Below are 19,792 nucleotides of genomic sequence, written 5' to 3'. Positions count from 1 at the left end.
GGGCAGTTTCTTCTGAGTGTTGTGAGCTTTGGGGTCACAAATAACCATGTAATTTTCTCCTGCATTATGTCCCGATAACTCAGTTGTAAGAGCACTAGGCTCTGCGGAAAGTCGCAATTTAAATTTCAATGGCGGCAGTGGGATTTGTATCGTAACTTGACAGCAGCTAACTCAGCTGTGAATGAGTACCTGAGTCAAGGTAGTAATCAGCAGTTAGCTGCAACCAATCATTCGTCTCCACTCCCTTGTTTGTTAATTCAGGAAAAGTTTGGCATTTCGTCTTCAAATCAGCAAGTCACCATAGGTTTTAGTAGTGTAGAGCCATCGGGACGTGTCCCTATCTGAACTGCTTGGGACTTTCAGAAATATATCACTTCAGGCCATCCTTAGGTTGGTCACCTTACGGCCGATACCGATTAAAGAAACAATTTCTTTAGCTGTTTGACGGATTCAAGTCAAGGTGACAATTCTAATAATTTGTCCACCTGAATGAAGGTTTCTTGCTGCAGTTGCTTTCCATCTTAATACCTTCATCAGTAATGGTTGCTCCTTTTATCCTTTGATTTGCACGAACAACGAAGCACAAAGGAAGACTCTTCAATGATGAATAACCCAAATGACAAACATAAGGTATCGAATGACCTGAATTCTACCAATTATGGAAGAGGTGGAATAACTTCGGGGTTTTTTTTCACATACTAAGAAGCACGGAAATTAGGTGACCTTAATTGAGTCGTAATTACAAAGTAAAGAAACCTCCGTTCGAAAACCTTCATAAGTTGTGTAATAAGAGAGGCATATTCGAGGCTATTCATTAATTACCTCCATCTAAATTACTGGTAATACCCCTTTTACCAGATTAATGAATTAACCACTTTCATTATCGTCCCAGTCCACCCTTAAGTCTCAACAAAACTACGTAAAGCAAACATCAATTTGATTAAAGGATATTAACAAAAACATTTAAATACTTCCAACCAGAAAAGATAGAAATCTTGTTTAACACGCCTGAGGAAGGACAAAGTTAAAATGAAGCGCTTCTTCCCAAGACATACAAAACTCAATCAACTTTTCAGATTTAGCCTAGTTTTTGCTTCAGTGCTCTGCGAGTATTTTTCATGATTGTAAATTTGCTTAGGTGATCCTTTTCACAAATCTTCTTTGTTTGCCATTCCTCTGGCAGCTACATTTCGTCGGCTCAAAAACCCACGGCAGTGAAGCGTCAATGTCTTTGAAATATCCTTTAAAGAGCAGGAAGTATAGGAACTAAAAAATGGGGCACTAACCGGTTGAAGGACTTTCACCTTGAGTTTATGTTCCTTATTCGGACAAATTCATGGTCAGGTAAATACGAAATTATGAAAAATACATCATAGTAATACAAGGACTTTTCTACCTTGCTCCTGGCAATCCTGTGAGAGTAATCCTGTATAAATACTAAATAGTTTTAGTAATATAAAACGGAAGAGGCAGGACAAACTGCGCTATCATCGGTTTTCCGTGTAAAGAGACCGGATGAGACCAAATGCCTGAATTCAAGTTTCAAGCCGGACTACCCGGTTGAATTTCCTGGTAAAGGCAGAAGGACTACTCTTGTACGCGCACGTCATTTTCTCCTTGCTCTCTCCTCAATGTGGAGACTTACTTCGGGCGGCATTTTCCCCGACTTCCAGTATTACTTTCCGAGTTGTTCAAGCATTCATGACTGAATATCCTTTTTCGAAATTACCAACCAGCCGAATCCTTACGAATCGACAAGCTCGGGCAGAGAATCAGAGCGAGAGAGTAAAATCAAATGTGAAGGATGCATGTTGGGAGCTAACTTAAATCTCTCTTCGTTGTATTTTCTGGTCCATATCCTTTGTCGAAGGGTCTAGTCTTAACGACAAAACCTAGTGAATAGTTACGCAACTTTCACCGTTCCGAAAATTTCTCAGTCTTACGTGAATATCCTTGTTATGAGGACACGAATTATGTTCATTCGTGTGGGAGAGTTCGTTAGAGGTTTTCAATTATTTTAACGGAACGTGCTTGCTTTTAACATTGATATGTGAATTTAGTGCGACCAGTGGTTGGAAATGATATGATTTCGGCAGGTTGTTTGAGGGTGCAATTTGTTGAAATGTAAATCGGGAATTTTGCGATCCTGTGAGGTTTTAGTTCCGAAAATGCTTTGCAACTAATTTGTAATTTCATGTTGGAAGCTTGAGAAGTGATAAAGGAGTGAGTACCGGTGAACTGCTCAGTTTAAGTTAGTGCGGGAGGAATTATGTGTAACTGAGGATAGAGTGCGGCAGTGAAGAGAAGATTGAACGCAACCCTCGTCTTACCGCTGAAGGATTGATTAGACTTACAAGGACTTCAGGTGCGTTATTATCATGACTGACAAACGAAAAACTTTTCACTCAAAATAATTCTGCGACAATTCAGCGGAAATTAATAATTTAAATAACTCCTGGCGTTATAATTCCCTTGGTATTTTTACCCCGTGGCTGTAAACGTGCCCTCGTTAGCCACGCGAGCTAAAAATATATAACAGTTGAATACCAACCAAAGCGAAAGGATATTGTTAAGCGAATCGAGATAATCTACTACCGCTTCTGTAGATACCGAGTGGTATTGTCCCACCCCAGGGCCTATCCCAATGCCTTCTGGGTTTGATCTGGTTTAAAAATAACAACCCCCCTATTACCTGGTTGCCTTTTCCGTGCATCAAACTTTTGACGACCGGCATGAAAGGATAGAATTCCTACCGAAGATGAAGGATACGAACCAGAGGACCAACCAAGGCCATGTGCCTATTTTTTATGATTCAGATATTTTTTATTCATGCTTGTACCACTTTTAGTCACATAAGACCGAAAGTATTCTGTTGCCGATAACCACCTACTCTAGGTGTATTGGTATTTGCATGTAGAACAACTAGGAAAGGATATGAATATGAAATTGAGGCTTGTACCGCCAAGACGATAGGAATTTCACGAACAAGGATTAAGTATCTGTTCAGACTAGGCTCGGTGAGATCCAACAAAGAAAACAGTGAGTAGGAGGACGGGAATAATAAGTGGAGGGAAGCAAGTAATACTCATGTTTGCTCCGAAACACTGAAGAACAACCCGGAGTATAATGTTATCTTGGGAGAACTTGTATTTGTTTAGAGCTCCCAGGCACTTCAACATCAGAAGAAGAGGTTTTGAAGGACATCAGACAGCCCTGAATATTTCATAGGAGTTTTGCCTAACTTTCACTTTGAGTTGAAAAATTTAGATGAAAGAAGAGATAGATGGCTTTTGGGTGGGTGGTCAAGGCACAAGGTCGTGAATATTGTGTTCGTTGTTTATGGATACAAACTCTACAACTCTTGTACGTACTTCTCTGTGCTTTTCAAGTTGATTGATTAATGAAAGAAGTATTAGCAAAGTTTAGGGTGTCTGTTTCGCTCAGTTATAGGTTGGAGTAAATAAGCTTGAAGCAGGTCCTGACGTATTTCAGGGCTCTCTCCCAGTTGTGATCGTGTTACATTAAATCATGTAATTTTCGGGATCATAATTTATGGTTTTGAATTTCAAATGCTTCACTTCAAGAAGTTCTTAATTACGCATTTCGATGGAGTGCTTTTGACGGATCATGGAGTTATTTCGTCCATGCATTAGTGATAGGCTTACATATTCAGGACACTACCAGAAAACCAACTTAATCTTGAATTTACATTTTAGAATACATTCGAGCTGTCCCTGGAGAGAAATGGGACAATGTTGGCGATGATTCATGACCTTATGGCTCCCTGAAATGCTACATGGCCAGTCAACTGACAAACTTTGTAGCTGGTATTCCCCAAATATTCGGAGAGCTGACATGTCGTCCTGAATTATTTAAAAGCAATTAAACGACAAACATTCTGGAATTGTTGTTTGCATAGCATCCTCATGCAGATAAGTTTAGAATGTTTCCAGGATCTGTTTTAACATAATTTAATCATAAAAAGCATGAAATCGATCTTATTGAAATTTAAGGAGGGTCATGGCTGCTTCAAGATATTTTGGTAAAAGTTTAAATTTGATAAGAAAAGGTTGACGTTGATTTGGGTTCCATTTCACTTGTTTGCTTCTCTGTTTGTTTCGTGTCCTATCAATTTGGATTTAAGAATGTAAGGATTTTACATGACGAAGGTACCAATGTGTGAATAGTCCTAGCTGTTGACGGAGTAGCTTTTGTTTGTCTGCAAGTCAAGCGCTGATTGCTCCAAAAATTCAGAGCTCCTTGCCCAGGGAGTCTTGCATATTAGATAAAACTAGGAAGAAACTTTATTTGCCATCCAGCTGAGGATCAAACTTTCTTCTATTTCTGAAAACAGTTTCGGCACTCTCCAAAAAACTTTTCTTGTGAAAGGCCTCTACCTTTTTAGGATTGGAACCAACGCCAATCGGACAAAAGGTTTATATCCAATCAATACTGTCATATTGTTGATACCTGAGTGGGCTTCACTTAAAATGACTGCTTAGTTCGTATTATGGAAGCAATGATCTATTTAAAGCCTCAATGGTGCATTCACTATTCATGCCAAACTTAGGTACTAATTAGACTTGAATGGGTACCAACAAACAACAATCAGTTGAATCAAATTATCGGGAATATAAATGGAAACTAAATTTATTTACTCCCCCCATTGAACTTATACTTAGAATCATGGGTTGTGATTTTTCGGGCTAAATACGAAGCCGAAAAATCGTTGGAGATAAAAATCTTCCCACAAAAGGTATATTAGTTGGGGACGCATAACATTATTTTTACTCTTTAATTAAGCCGTTACACGTGGAGAATTTCTAGATTCTTGACACGAAAAGGTGAGAGGGTTTGCCTTTCCTTCAGCTGGAATGAGTCCGGGGTGTTGAGTTGAATTAAAATAGTCCTTCTATTTGAGTTTGGAAATTAATGACCGACTGGGAAGAGAGGGTCATTAAGATGAAAAATTGAGTTCTGTAGAATTCTTAATGCTCAACATCTGCTGTATTATCCTTACACTTTGTTAGGTCCCCTGTTTATCTATTTGCGAAAAGTAGGGCAACAAAAAACGATTATAGTTAGAGCATTCCTACTCTCTCTACTACATAGCATCCTTTATTACTTCAATAATCTGATTTCCAATTTATTATATCCCCTCCAAAACTTACCTCTTTGCAGATTTTTCGCCAAAAACTCACCAACCTTAAAATCTCCCCCAATCTTAAATCCTATTTAATAACTACCTATGCAACTTCATTCATTTTAAAACTAGAATGCTCATCAACCCTTCCTTTTCTTGTAATTAGCATTGTAATGCTATACAGGTTCCCATGCTAACGCACAATTAAATGCATTTTTGCCTAACGGATCCATGGAGGCGACAGAAAAATATTTATATGCATAATAGGGAATTGTTTATATGTATGATGTCGGCAGAGATTGCGTAAAAAGTTTTGTGTTGATTGATGGACATAGTCATGTCATGTCCCACAACTTTAAAAAACTTGTCGATTTTTATCATCCGATTTGATCGCGGGTACGGTATTTGAAGTGCTTTATTTCGGATAATTGTTATGGACGAAGGCATGGTTTGTTGTCGCTTCTTGACAATATAAAAATTTGAACCCCTTCGGGTCAACTTTGATTGATTGAGTGTAATATTTGAAAGCGCTGTCTTAGCTCGTTGGTCATGAGGGGCGTATATAGTCGTTCTTTGTTGGATTTTGAGTCGAAGAATTGGATTAGGTGTGCCAAAGTCTGTCTTCTCAGCCACCCGAATGGCTAATAACGCGGCAGGTAATGCTCCATTGGCTATTGTGCCAATTTATTGTTGCTTTTAACTGACGATAATAACGCTGGACTGATACTGAAATCTCGAAAAAAAACTCGATTTAAACTGCTCTCCTCGATCTTAGATGATAGAGAGTGGTAAACCAAATCTAGAGACCTATATGGAGAGGAACGCTCTGGTAATTTTATTCGCTTCTGATTAGAAAGTAATCGTACATCCGACCAAAGTAAGAAACCGTCTACTGCGTTCAAGCGTTAGCGTTGTCCTTTACAATATGGCATAACCAGCTAGATGTACGAGCTTGAAACTAGTTGATGGCGATGGTTGCACTTGGAGCAGTTGGATTGTAATTTCGAGTCAGTTCCAGATGGCCAGACATACCACTGTGTTACCAATTCAACTGTGACGTCTTTTCAGAGTAGAATAAGTGGTGTGCACAGGTGGAAAATATTCGCTTGTGTGAGGTCGGGTGGTACTAGCAAGCACGTTACGACATTTTGAGCTCATCGTTATCGGTAATTGATTCTAACCAATCAATGCGTCCACAGCAACATTTTCGATACCGGATACGCGCTGGATATCGGTGGTAAACTGACTAATATAATCTATATGACAAAAAAATGTTGTGAGCACTGGTTCGTCTTATGGAACCCTAAGGTTACGCTAACCTTTGTAATCCTTGAAAATAGTGAATTCCACCGCTTCAACCACATGACGAAGGTACATAGCCAGTAACCACGGGCGGAACGGTCTGAATATGTCCTGCCGGATCATGTTTCTTTGAGAAGAAACCCAATGGCTGCATTGCAAAGGAAGGCCAAAAATCCGTCGAGTTTTGGATATGTAAGCACCCCCGGTTTCAGTGCCGTTTTGGGTAGTTGGAAAGCTGCGGTGGATTTGCAGCTCCAAGTGAAAATTTCCTTGGTTTTGCCTTGAAGAATCTGGTGGAGTCGTCCTGACTTCTACTGGGTTCTGGGTATGAATTTATTGTGGAAATTTAATGTACCCAAGAGTCATGTTTCAATTCAGGTCGTGAGGTCAGGTATCCTTAAAAATTGACCTTTTGAACTTGCGCTTGCTGGATTAATGACAATTTCATATTGTTGGGAGAGAATTCTTAAGTATTCTGTGTGCTTTTCGAGTGACATTGATGTGCGAAATAGCTCATCAACGAGGGTATAGCAGAAGCCTGAACGTCTTAAAGCCTCTTCGATGAGAGACCGGGACGTTGGCAGTGCATTTCGTAGGCCGAATTTCATCAACAGAAACTAATAGTATTCCTTCCCAAGTGACCCAGATCTATTGTTAAAAAGTCGTTAGAGCGCTTTAATGAAATGTAGGATGAGCCCATTTAGATACTTGTCAACGCAGATTCGGCTGTTAAGCACTGGCTAATCTCCGCACGGTCTTCAGTTATTTTTGTTTTTTAGCCACGATATGCCGCAGTACAACTCGAAGACAACTTGATGGACGCGCTAATGCTAACTGATGGTATTAAATTCTGTTTTCATGGTACTAGCTGCAATGAAACTAGTCATCTGGGTTTTGGGGGGGGTTTAACGGTTTAAGGGGTTTTGGGGTCGTTATTTTACTCCAGTAAGATATCATGAGTCGATACTGTCCATTCTGCCAATTCTCCTTTATTGGTAGGCAGAGCTACTGAATTTCAGAGATAACTATTCTAAATGGATGGAAGGATCTACGGAATAAGCTTCCTGTACGACGGCGTATAGATCCGTTCGCGGCTTTGCAAGTTGAATTGTTGAAATAGCGGGGTTCAGCGTCGTTCTGCCACTGAACGCCGCAAGGTTGCCATATCTGACGTTGCTTCTACAATGATTGGTGTTGAATAAACTGTGGTTAAGACTTCTCCAGCTAAGTTGGCTGAAATTTGCAGGAGCTGGCCATCTCATGTCGTCATAATTGGCTGAGGAGTCGATATCAGGCAACTCACCCGTAGACTCCCCCCTGGCAACCGGTGGTTTTCTTGTAACCCATGGCGGTACCTTCCATGAATTGTTTTGTTTTTTGCTCCTGGCTGGTATACAACCGCTTTTATTCTGTGGAATATATTTGGACTCGGGGTCACTACTTATTTTCTTTCCTTCCTCTTGTTTCTGACCATATTTGTTTTTTTTTTATATTGAAGGTTTTATGTAAAGCAAAACTTTAGTTTTTAATTATTTCGTATAGTAAAGAATCGAAAATGAATTCAAACCACTAAAAGTCTTTCATTTGAGAACCCTTTCCCCTTAGAGCTCACATTAATAAGGGACATCTCCAATTACAATGGAGCATATATACCTTGGTAAGGAGGGATTCCCAAAAGCCGTGCCTCTTTGTACTCTGAGGCTATTATCTGTGATGGATCTTCTCATTTCAATGGTGGGCACCAGATTGTGGTAGTACATCGGAGGGCCGTAGAAGCAGCTAAAAATGTACGGCCACAAAGTTACGAGTTTTTCGACTTGTTTTCCAACTTAGCTTTTCGTGGCTTTTTCGTAAATTCTCGCATTTTCGAAATTTCATTCTCAGAATATAGTGTGATTCCATCCCACTATGTATAAGACAAAAGGAGCCCTTCCCGTCATATTCTCGATCCTGACTTGCACAGAGGCATGTAAGCTCGTGCCGACGGGAAACTTCAGTCGAACTGCACTTAGGTATTGGAGGACCAGCATGGCCAATTTCCATCCCTTTTCGTCGCGGTTTTTGGGATAGCCCTACCCTCGTGGTTGAGCACAATGAACCCGGCGTTCATTACAAAGTGCAACTAGTAAAGCTAAAGCGACGAGTCGAGAGAACACAAATTTAAATGTTAAACCACAGCAACAAGCTCGAAAGGCTATGGCGCCCAACTTTGTGATAAGCCTATATCAGCGAGGCAAGTATAAAATCGAGCACAAACATCCACAACACAATCAAGATTCAAATCCAGAGCGTAAAATCTAGGACCTCATACTCAACCAACTGAATCAGTGCTGTCAAAGAAGAACACGTTCTTGACATCCATATGAGAGTGTAAAGTGAATTTGTTCAAATCAAAAGCACTAATTAAAATCAATGAGACGCAGACAGGTAGAGGCATTAAAAAAATTGCGTTAGAGAGTGGTCTTGAAGGGTTAAATAGACCTGAAATAGAAAAAATGGAGTGGAGTGTAGCAGTTGCAAAGGGATAAAGAAAATACATCCAGAAGGAAAATTAAGAAAGAAACCAGGACCAGCGGCAGTTTTACGGGAAAGATATACTTTGCAAAGGAACTGTACTATGGCTTTAAGGAGCGTTGTTGGCGTGAGAGCCTTAACACCGCATGTATCAGAATCGCAACAGCAAAAAGGATGATTTTCCTCTCACGAAGAACTTGTAATCTGTGGTTCTTTAGCCCAAATCGACTCTTTGCCACTGGTATGATTCCCCTAGTTGTCCCGATTTGACACAACAATCTCCTAAATCAATAGCTCTGCTGTCTGCATATATCGAGTTCTCAAGCAAGGACAAGGCTTTCCTGCTAGGTAGCTGTCTGATGCTCGACCTCTCAGAGTTCATCCGGGGTTTGATTCAACCGCATTCGTTCCAGTTAGCCTGCAGTTTGTGCAACTTCGTTAGTGCCGAGACAGCGGCTCTTCGTATATTTGGCACAACTTATCCTTAGGGTCTTTATCTTCCATCTGTACATTGAGGTTTTGTACAAGAATATTACATCTACCCTGAATAAATCTGCCGTTTGAACTAATTTTTGTGTTTCCATCGTTGCTAGGTAAGGTAAATGAAGTTATTGACATTTCCCTGTTGACATTTTCCAGATTATGGCCGTGTCTTCCTGATTTGATGACATATTTCCATTTTCCTTTAGAATAACTCATTGTGCTGCTGGCCCCATGTCCAATTTGTTAGGAGCAAGTAAGATCAAAGCCCCATGTCTATATTGTTAGCATACTATATTTTGTTTGGTTGGGCTCAAATAAAAGCGCTTCTGCGGTGCTAATGAGTATTTTCCTGATTACGTGCTCCAAGATCTTCTGCAGTGATAATGGGTATTTTTCTGATGACATGCTTTAGGGTCGTATTGACAAACATGGGGAGCTCATCTACTTGCTTAAGGCCTAAATCAGGTTTGTAACTTTCTGTCAGTTGGTATTGGATTGTGGCTAGGATTGTATTCCAATCGATTGTCAGTCATGGTTATCATATTTCAATCGACCTCGATGGTTAGGGAGTTAGAGCCCTGACCTCTCGATCACGTTGCCCTGGGTTCACCTCCCAGTCGTCGCGGATATTTGTGTTCGTCTTGTGTTTGTCTTGCTGCTGTGAGCTTATCACTTGCACGGCAAGAAGTGTATTGAAACTGAAACATAGTCTGACTATGTACAAATGGAAATAAACATATTCAAGTAATTTTCTTGTTTGTATTTACGAACCCCTAGTGCACGTTATTATTAAATTTTCCATACTTCTCTACTACCTATTTAACTGAAAGTCGGGTTTAAATCCATCCGTTTTTTATAGTTGGTGGTTAAAGCCGGCTCGTAAAGATTTGTCAAGACGTAAAGAACAGTGAAATCCCTCCGTAGTTGATGAAGGATATTAGTCGATAGTAGTTCTTCCAGGATGTGCTCCTGGTATGATATCAATTTGTTTGCTCAGAATCGCCGCCATCTCTCTGAGAGTCAGCGCCATGGCAGATGCTCGTTTTCTAAGGTTTTGTGTAAAATAAAACCTTATTAAAATCGATTCAATGTCTATCTGTCTGTCTGTCTGTCACACACACTTTTCTCCAAAACGGCTAATCCGATCCGAATGAAATTTGGTGGACAGATGGGAACTATGAAATCCCACACATACAGCGAGTGGCATAAATTTAGGTGGAGTTTAAAGGAGGGCTCCCCATACATGCAAAGGGGGGATTCAAAAAATTGTTTCACCGGATATAGTTGTGTAGGGTATCAAACGAAAGGTCTTAATTTGTACTTTCCTAAGCTGTACGCACTTAAAGTGAGACAAGACTCATTTTCGGAAACTACCCAGCCTAAAAATCCGAAAAAAATCGGGGTGGTGCACGAAATCTAGGCCTCAAAATATGTCCTATTCCGATATCTGCTCAAATAAACTTACTAATAGTATACTACTAACTTTTAGAAATTTACTCAAAACCCCCCCCCCCCTTAAATTCATCCTAGGATTTCCAAATTTTGTACCAGCATAGAGGACAATATTTCATATATACGTCCTAAATTTCATGGAAATCTGTCCATTAACGCCAAAGTTATAGCAGTTCGAGCGCGGGGGGCAGGTCGCTGCCGCTGACAGAACTGAGCGATTTAAATATCTCGAGTCAATGCTATCGGCCAATGGAGAACTGCATTATGCTCCTCACATAAGGAAACACAAAACCTTTTATACCTAAAGCGTCAAGCTTCCGGTTTCCCGTCTTGTTTTAAGAGTAATGTGGACGAAGCCGCCACTACTACAAGATTTGGCAGCCTACGAAGGGTGATATTTGCTCTACTTTAATTTGATGCACTCGAGGAAGTGATCTGAGCCCTAGTCTGTGCCTCGGTAGTAACCCACATTAACGATGCTTGCAACAGCCCTTTCTTCAATTATTACATGCTTAATGGTTAATTATGATTATGTCGCGATGTGAGAAGCTTGAGGATCTCAACATTATTTCTTGCTGCATGCAAAGCCAATCAACTTTTGCCCGGTTTTGTTACTGGTGTTATGAAGTCTGTGTCCTCCAGTCGTTTCCTTTTGCCACCGTTGCATTGAAGTCCACTAACAGAACTTTAATTTCATTCGAGAAAAAAGAGGCATAACATTTTTGGAGGATATTATTGAGTTCGTCTCTGACGACTTCATTTTTTCCTTCTGTTAAAGTCTGATATTTGAAATGTTCATTTTCAAACAGATCATACGGAGCTACTTATTAACCAACTTTAGGTAGGAAATGATTTTGTGTCTCAAATAGCGATAATATCGATATCTATCCTGAAACTATTTTAAGTTTCTCCGGCAATGATGCAGCTCAATTAAATATGTGGTTCCTGCTCACTTCACACTTCACAGCATAGGGCTTCCACACAGTCAGACCTAGGACGACTGGGATTCGAAACCAGAGCGACGTGATTGAGAGCCTGACGCTCTAACTCTTCCACCACGGCGTCAAGTTCTATTAAGGTAGTAAAATTTGCATCTCCTGAAGAGTATTGCAATTTTCGTCACTGAAATTATTGCTGTTTTCCATTCCTACTTTTCAGGAGCCGGTTTTGAACCAAAGCTTCCTTGACTGGATGAATTATTGTTAGAGCGTACAATCTGTAACCTAAAGGACTCCTTTTTGCAAGTAGGGTTTGACTTCGAGGGAAATTATTACCCAATCCCCCATTAGGGTTGCTTCATTTTCGCAAATCTGCATCAGCTTGTGGAACGACCCCATGGGTGGAACCCTGCTTAAACAGAATCCGAAACCTCTTGCAAATTCTCATTTTTACTTTCTCATAATTGAATTAAAACAGGAAGACGAAAAATTGAGAGAAAACCTAATTACTTGAAGGACACATTTTACTCTTCTGCGTGCCTTATTTTTTAGTAATTTGTAGTGACCGCGGCTGCGCGACGGGAGCGGAATCTCATTCGGCTCTTTCTTAATTAATTTGATCAAACAATGCATTTAATAATGTGCAGTTCCCCTAATGTTCGCCGCAGATTGCACATTATTGAATGCATTCGGGCGAATTGATCTTGACAAGAGGTGAATGATTTGCCGCATCCGCAGGTGCATGCGCATGTTGCCGCAACATTGCCTAGAGAGAGTTGAAGGCTATGTAGCGGCAAATGAAGCGGTGCGAGAAGAACAAAGAGGAGGCGAAGCGGTATAGGTGAAGAAAAAACGGAAGGCCGAGGGCCAGGAGTTCGGTGTTTATTTTGGCTTGTGAACTGTGGGCGGAAGCAAAGTAGTGATTTCGCTTTTTGGTGGACTTTTGGGGGGGAAGAGAAAAGTTGGGTGGAAGTCGGAATCGTTTTTGAAAGAAGTGAAGGTTTTCGGAAGAAGAAAGAAAGAGAATCCGACCAAGGAAACTGACACCACATAGTGCTAAACCATAACTCAAGTGTATTTAAACAAAGGATTCCGAGAGTGGGTTCAAATCGTAGAGTGACAAATGATAAATGCACAGGCAAAAACGAGAATGCTTGGTTTTTTTTTGAGACGTTATTTGTTGGAAGTTTCGAACGTTGGTGGAAATTCGGGAAAAATTGTCGTTCGTAGGAAACGACCGATTTTGAACAGCTAAGAAACGTGTGGATTCTAGCATAATATATTAATCGTTTCTGTAAGAATTTAAGCAATAGGCCTGCTTGGTGCCAAGTGTTTCATATTTTGTTCGAGAAGGAATCGTCAAGTTATAATAAACTAAATAAATAGAGAAGAATTAATTTCTTTATAACTTTTTTTTTATAAATTATTTTTGAATTTGTACCTTCGATAATTTGTTTTCTCTTTTAGTTTTTTTTTCTTTATTTCTTGAATTCGATTTAATTATTTTTTTTTATTTTTATTTTTGTTTCCGAGTTATCACAATCTCGGCAGATGCCGGATTTTACCTAATACTAAATGCCAAGCATTTAGGCTCGGACGATCCTACCTACTCAAAAACTAAAAGGGGCACTGGTGGTGGTGGCCGGTGGTAGGTCAGTGGGAGAATCCGTCGAGTACTCTCCGCAACATCGAGCACGTATGCAGAATGGTGTACTTCTGCATGGTTTGAACCAGACTGTGCGAAAGTCCCAGGACATCAAGGAAAGCCGTCAGGGATTTAGGTACAATACCTGTAGCTGACAATATTATGGGAACTACAACCACCCGCTCGAGACGCCAAATCTCTTTGATTTCCCGAGCCAATGGCTCATAGTTCACCTTCTTCTCCACGTATTTCCGTTCAATGTTGCTATTATGGGGGATATCAACATCAATAATATACGCGGAGCGACCCGTCTTGTCAACTAACAGTACGTCAGGCTTGTTGTGTGCTGTATGGCGATCAGTCAGAACTTGCCGGTCCCAATACTTGCTGTAAGCAGAACTATCAAGTATTGCTTGCGGCTCATATCGGGAAACCGGACATGTCCCCGTGATCAGCCCATGCTTATATGCAAGGTTTTGATGGATAACCTTACATACAGCATTATGCCTGGTGATGTATTGCACCGGTGCCATAACAGTACAGCCAGAAATGAGATGGTCCAACGTCTCTAACGCCGAACCACACATTCTGCACTGGTCGTTCTCCACCCGTTCTTTCATGATGAGCTTTTTATAAGCTCGGGTGGCAACCACGCCATCCTGAATGGCACACATAAACCCCTCCGTCTCAGCAAAGAGCTCCCCAGCACACAGCCATCTGTTCGCACGTGTTTACCGTGCATTGCCTTCGACTTCCATTCATCGATCCGCTCTTGGTCCGACTTCACCCCACTCAGAGGATTGAAGGATCGATCCTTCAAGTTAAGTGGAGTCAGTCCACAGTCTGCTTTACAGACAGCCGCATGCAAGGGGCTCGCCTGCTCTTTACTGTAAAAATAAGCGCGCAGCGAGTCGACTTGGCGATGATGTTGTGCCGCCACGTCAACCACGCCCCTGCCTCCGATGTCACGAGGCAGGTTCATCCGCTCCACGGCAGACTTTGGGTGATGCATTCGGAATTTGGACATAGTTGTCCGTATCCGCCGCTGGACGTTTTCCAGGTCAGTCTTCGTCCACGGCAATATTCCGAATGCATAAGCCAGTGAAGGGATGGCGAATACATTCAACGCGCTTATTTTATTCTTCCCCGAGAGATGCGATTTCAGCACCAGCTTTACACGTCGCAGGAATTCGGACAGCAGAGCTTCCTTCAGATCACCAACTCGAGCATGGGTTCCTTGCAGAATTCCTAGGTACTTGTAGAAGTCTGTCTCGGTCATAGCTTCGATGTGGAGGTCACCAATGCTATGTCCGGCATGCGGCTCGTGATGACCTTTGCGAATGGCTTGGATTCGACATTTGTCTAATCCAAACTCCATCCGAATATCACGGCTGAACATGTCTATTATTCGCAACAGACTTCTAAGATGGTTGTCAGTACCAGCATACAGCTTGATGTCATCTAGGTACATCAAGTGTGTCAGTTCGCACTTAGCACGTAGGCCATATTTTATTGCAAAACCATGCCCTCTAGTATCATTCAGTAGCCATGAAAGGGGGTTCAGTGCCATACAAAACCAAAGAGGACTCAATGAATCCCCCTGGAAGATGCCCCTCCGAATACGGATGGGCTCTGAGGTATTAGCACCCTCAGATGTACGGACTGACAAGGTGGTATGCCACCCTTCCATGACTGTCGCCAAAAACTTTATTAGTTTCGGATCAATGCGATACAGATGTAGGATGTCGATTAGCCAGGTATGCGGAACGCTATCAAAAGCCTTGGCATAATCGATATAGCAACTGAAGAGGTTTCTTTGGCCTCTAGTTGCTTGTCCTACAACTACCGAGTCGATAATGAGTTGCTCTTTGCAACCCCTTGACCCAACTCGGCAGCCCTTCTGCTCCTCGGACAGAATGTTGTTGGTCTCGAGGTGCGCATTGATCCTTCCACTAATAATGGACGTGATGAATTTGTAGAGGGTTGGTAAGCAAGTGATCGGTCTTGTGTCTGCGGGGTCCTGCACCGTGTCCTTCTTAGGGATAAGGTAGGTAATTCCCGCAGTGAGGAAAGGTGGAAATTCCTCCGGCCGACTCATGACCTCATTTATACTGCGTGCCAACCGACTGTGTACGCTGGTAAATTTCTTATACCAAGTTATTTTTGTTATTATTTATGTTTTATAAATTTGTTTTATTTTTTTTTTTTGAATGATAATATATAATGATGGTTGAGTAATTCTGGTGTAATTTGAGGACTTCCTCCCTCTCTTTTCCTCTTTGCTCCCGCAGAACCTCTATAAAGGGACATCCTCCTGAGGATGTCGAGGAAGGGTGGGAAGCTCAAGGGCCGCGCCTCATTCAAAATCTGAGGCAGAAGAGGCAATAATTGGGACTATGATCCGTCGTGGATCTTCCCCTCCTTGATCACGGCACTCGGGTCCGGAGACTTACGGCTCCATGCGCGCGGTCGAGCCATTTTTTTTCATTTTCCAATTTTAGTTCGCGTTCTGATTATCATTCGATAGGCCGTCGCGAAGTCCCTATTAATGTCTATTTTGGAATCCGGTGCGGACCCACGCATCGGAATAGACACGTTGATTTGTAGTAATGAAGCGTGAGGGATCAAAGCGCTCAAAGGACCCCCCACATTCCCGATCCTGGCTAGCACAGAGGCGTGCAAGAACGTGTCAACCGAGCACTTTGATGGAGCTTCAATCTTTGCGGGCGGACCTTCACGGTCAACTTAGCCAATTTGTTTAGGTTTCTGGGATAGTTCTGCCCTCTAGGTCGTTATCGGCCACTTAGGATGATCGCTCTGATTATCCTATCCACCTAATTTACATTAAAAATTATTTATAAATCTGGTCCTTGGTAGACAATACGATTTCAATTTGAGGCCGATGTTCTTCTCTTTGGAAAAGAGCAGTAAAAATGTTCAATTTGTGACTATTGGAAGGTTCAATTGTTTTGCAACTAGGTATGGTCACATTTTTGTTAATGGGTACCTCTGCAGTTCAATTGTAAAGGTAAAGTGCTATTTCAATTGTGTAACGTGAGGGATTTAAGACTTAAGATTTAAGGACTTTGAAGCAAAGAGAATGAGTTATTTCTCTTCTGAAAGACTAAAAGACTGAGGAAGTAGCACTATATAGGGATAAAGTAATTGAAGCGAATTCAACTGACGTATAAGGTGAATGAAATGTTGATCGACTTTCTCCCAAAGTGAAAGACTCCTAAAAAAAACAAAACAAATAAGGTCTGCCAGCAAATCTTTATTACTAAAGAGCAAGTGCAGCCCCGACTTTTCGACGATTTGCTTCTATATGGGAGTAGCACACGGAGAGTGACCACCGTTGTTACTTGAAAGCTTGCCAACCAGTGCCAGTAGATGGGTCGCATATTGAGACAAGATCATAACTCTATTGCTAGTTATACCATCCAATTGAACCTACATTCTCTGGATGGCCTACGAGTGAAGAAATTGCAGGCTTCTTGGAAATTCGTGAGAAGAACCGAAACACATTGCTGGAAACCGCAGCGTAGGTGTGCCTGTTGCATTATCTACCATATAGCGGCTTATGACAACCGTATGTAGTATATAACTTCAAGTATACATATGGAATGACTGTTAATATCCCAAGGCCAAAAATGTAATGGCGGCCAAAGCAAAGATTGGACTTTGGCAATTTTATTCAATTTCATGAAGCGTCAGTAATCTTGACCTGAATTTATATTGAAGTCTTTTACCTATTTTGCTTAGTCTGTTTTGAATTAATATCAAATAAATAACCATATTAAATGATGTTCACCGCATTTTCGAAATATCTTTGAAAGCGAACAATACATCACTCATTCAATGTTCTGTCAATCAGCGGTGGGGCCTGTTGATTTTTCTCGAGCTAGGACAAGCAGCTGACTCTTGAACTTTAAGCTTGTTTGTGTCCCGTAATTATACTATAATTTTCATTACCTTGGGTTGCCCACAATGCTATTACGCTTATTTGCCATTTATATTATTGGTAAACCTTATTCGAATTGTTCTCATTATCATTAGATGTATCGCGTTGGGGAAAAAAGTTTTTGTATTTTTCGATCAAACTCAATTTTATCTGATTGAAGTCAATCCTTTCTTTTCATTACTTCTAATAAACAAAATTAATGAAAGTGCTATTTTCTGATCATCTATCGTTATCATGAAAGGATATTATTCCATCCTAAAAAAAACTTTGGGTTTTGTTCAAAAAAATCGATCGCTCTCTCGCTGTTTGGCTGGAACGTAATACCTCGAAATTTCGTCAGTTTCTGATGGTTCTCGATTTCTCTTTCAATCTAATCAGTTGCTGAAACGAGAATGAATCGTTCTGCTCAACTGAAGCGGTTCATAATTCATAATTTATTTTCAATTGTATCATCAAGAGGACATTGCTTTCTTATTCGTGAATTCGGACTTGACAACCATTACCCAAACTTCAAATTACTTTTCAACGGCGGTGCCCTGTGAGCTTGGGCTTAAGCTTACTTGTCATAAGAGGCGACTAAAAGGAATAGGAATTTGTGCGCTAGCAACCTGCAAATTTTGAAATTTTATTGCTACCGAAACGTCAACAATGGCACTGACCTCACGGTTAAAACGAGCTATGATTGGTTCCTGGAATGTACGCACAACAACGGTAGTGAGGGTCCCAGAATTCTCGCTATCTGCAACTTAAGCCAGAATTTCAACGATATATAGTAAGCCGGACATTCAAGGTCTAAGCGAAGTCAAATATTGGGACTTTGGAGAGTACTCCTCTCCCTCTTGTCACAATAGTGGCACCGTGTTTTTGTACTTTGGAAATTCAAGTGATATCAGACGCGAATTCGGTGTCGGGTTGTTTCTGACGGTTACCGTAAAGCGCGGTCACTTGACCTGGAAACCGGTTTCTGACAGATTTTTGACAAGATTCTGACTGTAAGATTCCGCTCCAGTTTGAGGAGCATTACAATTGTACAGTGCTATCTACCAACGGACACCTCCTTCATAGTAGAGAAATACACTTTCTACGGGCAATTATCTCGAATTCAGCAGCGGCTTCCTAAATGTGACATTGCGATTGTGATAAAATGACCCCTAAATGTGGGGGTGGCTCTAACAACACCTTGCTTAGACTCGTGACAGGGTCTTGGCGGCCGTAATGATAATGATGGAAGGTTTGTAAATTTCTGGAACTTCCGCCGTGAACACATAACCTGCCACAAGATCAGTTGAGTTTCAACCGACCGATACCATACGAGCAACAAGATCGACCCGGTCGTTTTCTGGGTGAGCATAACAAGAAAGGCGCTGAATCGGCCTTGGAAAGGATCACTACTTATTTTTGCCTGATTATTGTATCCGCCACTTCTTCCAGGGTTGATGAGCTGCGACCTCAGAAGTTCAACATCAACCTCTTGTACATATGATTCAGCTGTCACTCGACAGGACCTGAGCTATCTTGCTGATCAGACGGCAGGTACACTGAATAACCCGCCTGAGAATATCCATGGGCATTGGGCCGCAATCAAACAGTTCCTTTCCCTGGTGCAACGCAGGTCATTCGCCACATCCCAAAGGGCCTCATAAGATCTGGCTGATTGTTGAGATCTCTATTGACCACTGTGAAAAATGACGAGCGTGACATACTCGAACTCTGATGTAATACGAAATTCCGGAAAGCTGAGCGTATTGTCCCCACGCGGCAAACGGAAATCTGTTATTGCGCTGATCAAAAGAGCTTCCGTGTAGTCATAAAGTCGTGAATAGGGACATTAACGATCGACTGCTCAACAAGGATGATGAATAGCTGAAGAGGTGTAACGATAACTCACAACGGTTCTTGACCGATGAAATTCCACTTGTTGTGGATGAAGATGCGGATAAGCACTCCTCCTCCAAACAGAAGGGAAATCATCTGGGCATTCAAAGCACTCAAACCGAGTAAAGCCATTGGGCATGACGGTATCCCTCCAGAGTTACTAATGGTCGCACCTGCAGTTACTTCAGATCTGCGAATTCCACTCATCCGGAGATGCTGGGAAACTGAGACCTTTCCCAGAGAGTGGTAGAAGTGGATGATTGTTAAGATTTCAACGAAGTGCATTCGTTTTTTTTTGGCCCAACACTACATCTACGCTGACGACTTCTGTTTGCTTTCTCACCGGATCTTGGACCTTGGCCAAATGGCTTTAAATTTGGAAAGAGAGGCAAGCAAAGTCGAACTGCAGATAAACTCTAACAAAACTAAGGTTTTTAGTCTGACAGGTTGCCTTCTTTATTAATGTCCAGAGCATCGAA

The 19,792-nt window shown here is 41.4% G+C and overlaps 1 protein-coding gene across 1 annotated transcript in view; it reads left to right on the top strand.

Moving 5' to 3' along the window:
• Positions 1-1,848: 1,848 nt before the first annotated feature.
• Positions 1,849-19,792, top strand: part of LOC119648839 (endothelial cell-specific molecule 1) — a 104,861-nt gene continuing 86,917 nt past the window's right edge. The window contains exon 1 of the mRNA XM_038050715.1: positions 1,849-2,365. The gene's annotated coding sequence lies outside the window, so the exon portion shown is untranslated. The remainder of the gene's footprint in view (positions 2,366-19,792) is intronic.

The sequence above is a fragment of the Hermetia illucens genome, chromosome 2 (genome assembly GCF_905115235.1).
Source record: "Hermetia illucens chromosome 2, iHerIll2.2.curated.20191125, whole genome shotgun sequence".
In the NCBI taxonomy this organism is placed as follows: domain Eukaryota; kingdom Metazoa; phylum Arthropoda; class Insecta; order Diptera; family Stratiomyidae; genus Hermetia; species Hermetia illucens.
The sequence above is the reverse complement of the archived record's forward strand: the minus strand, read 5'-3'. Positions and strand labels throughout refer to the sequence as shown.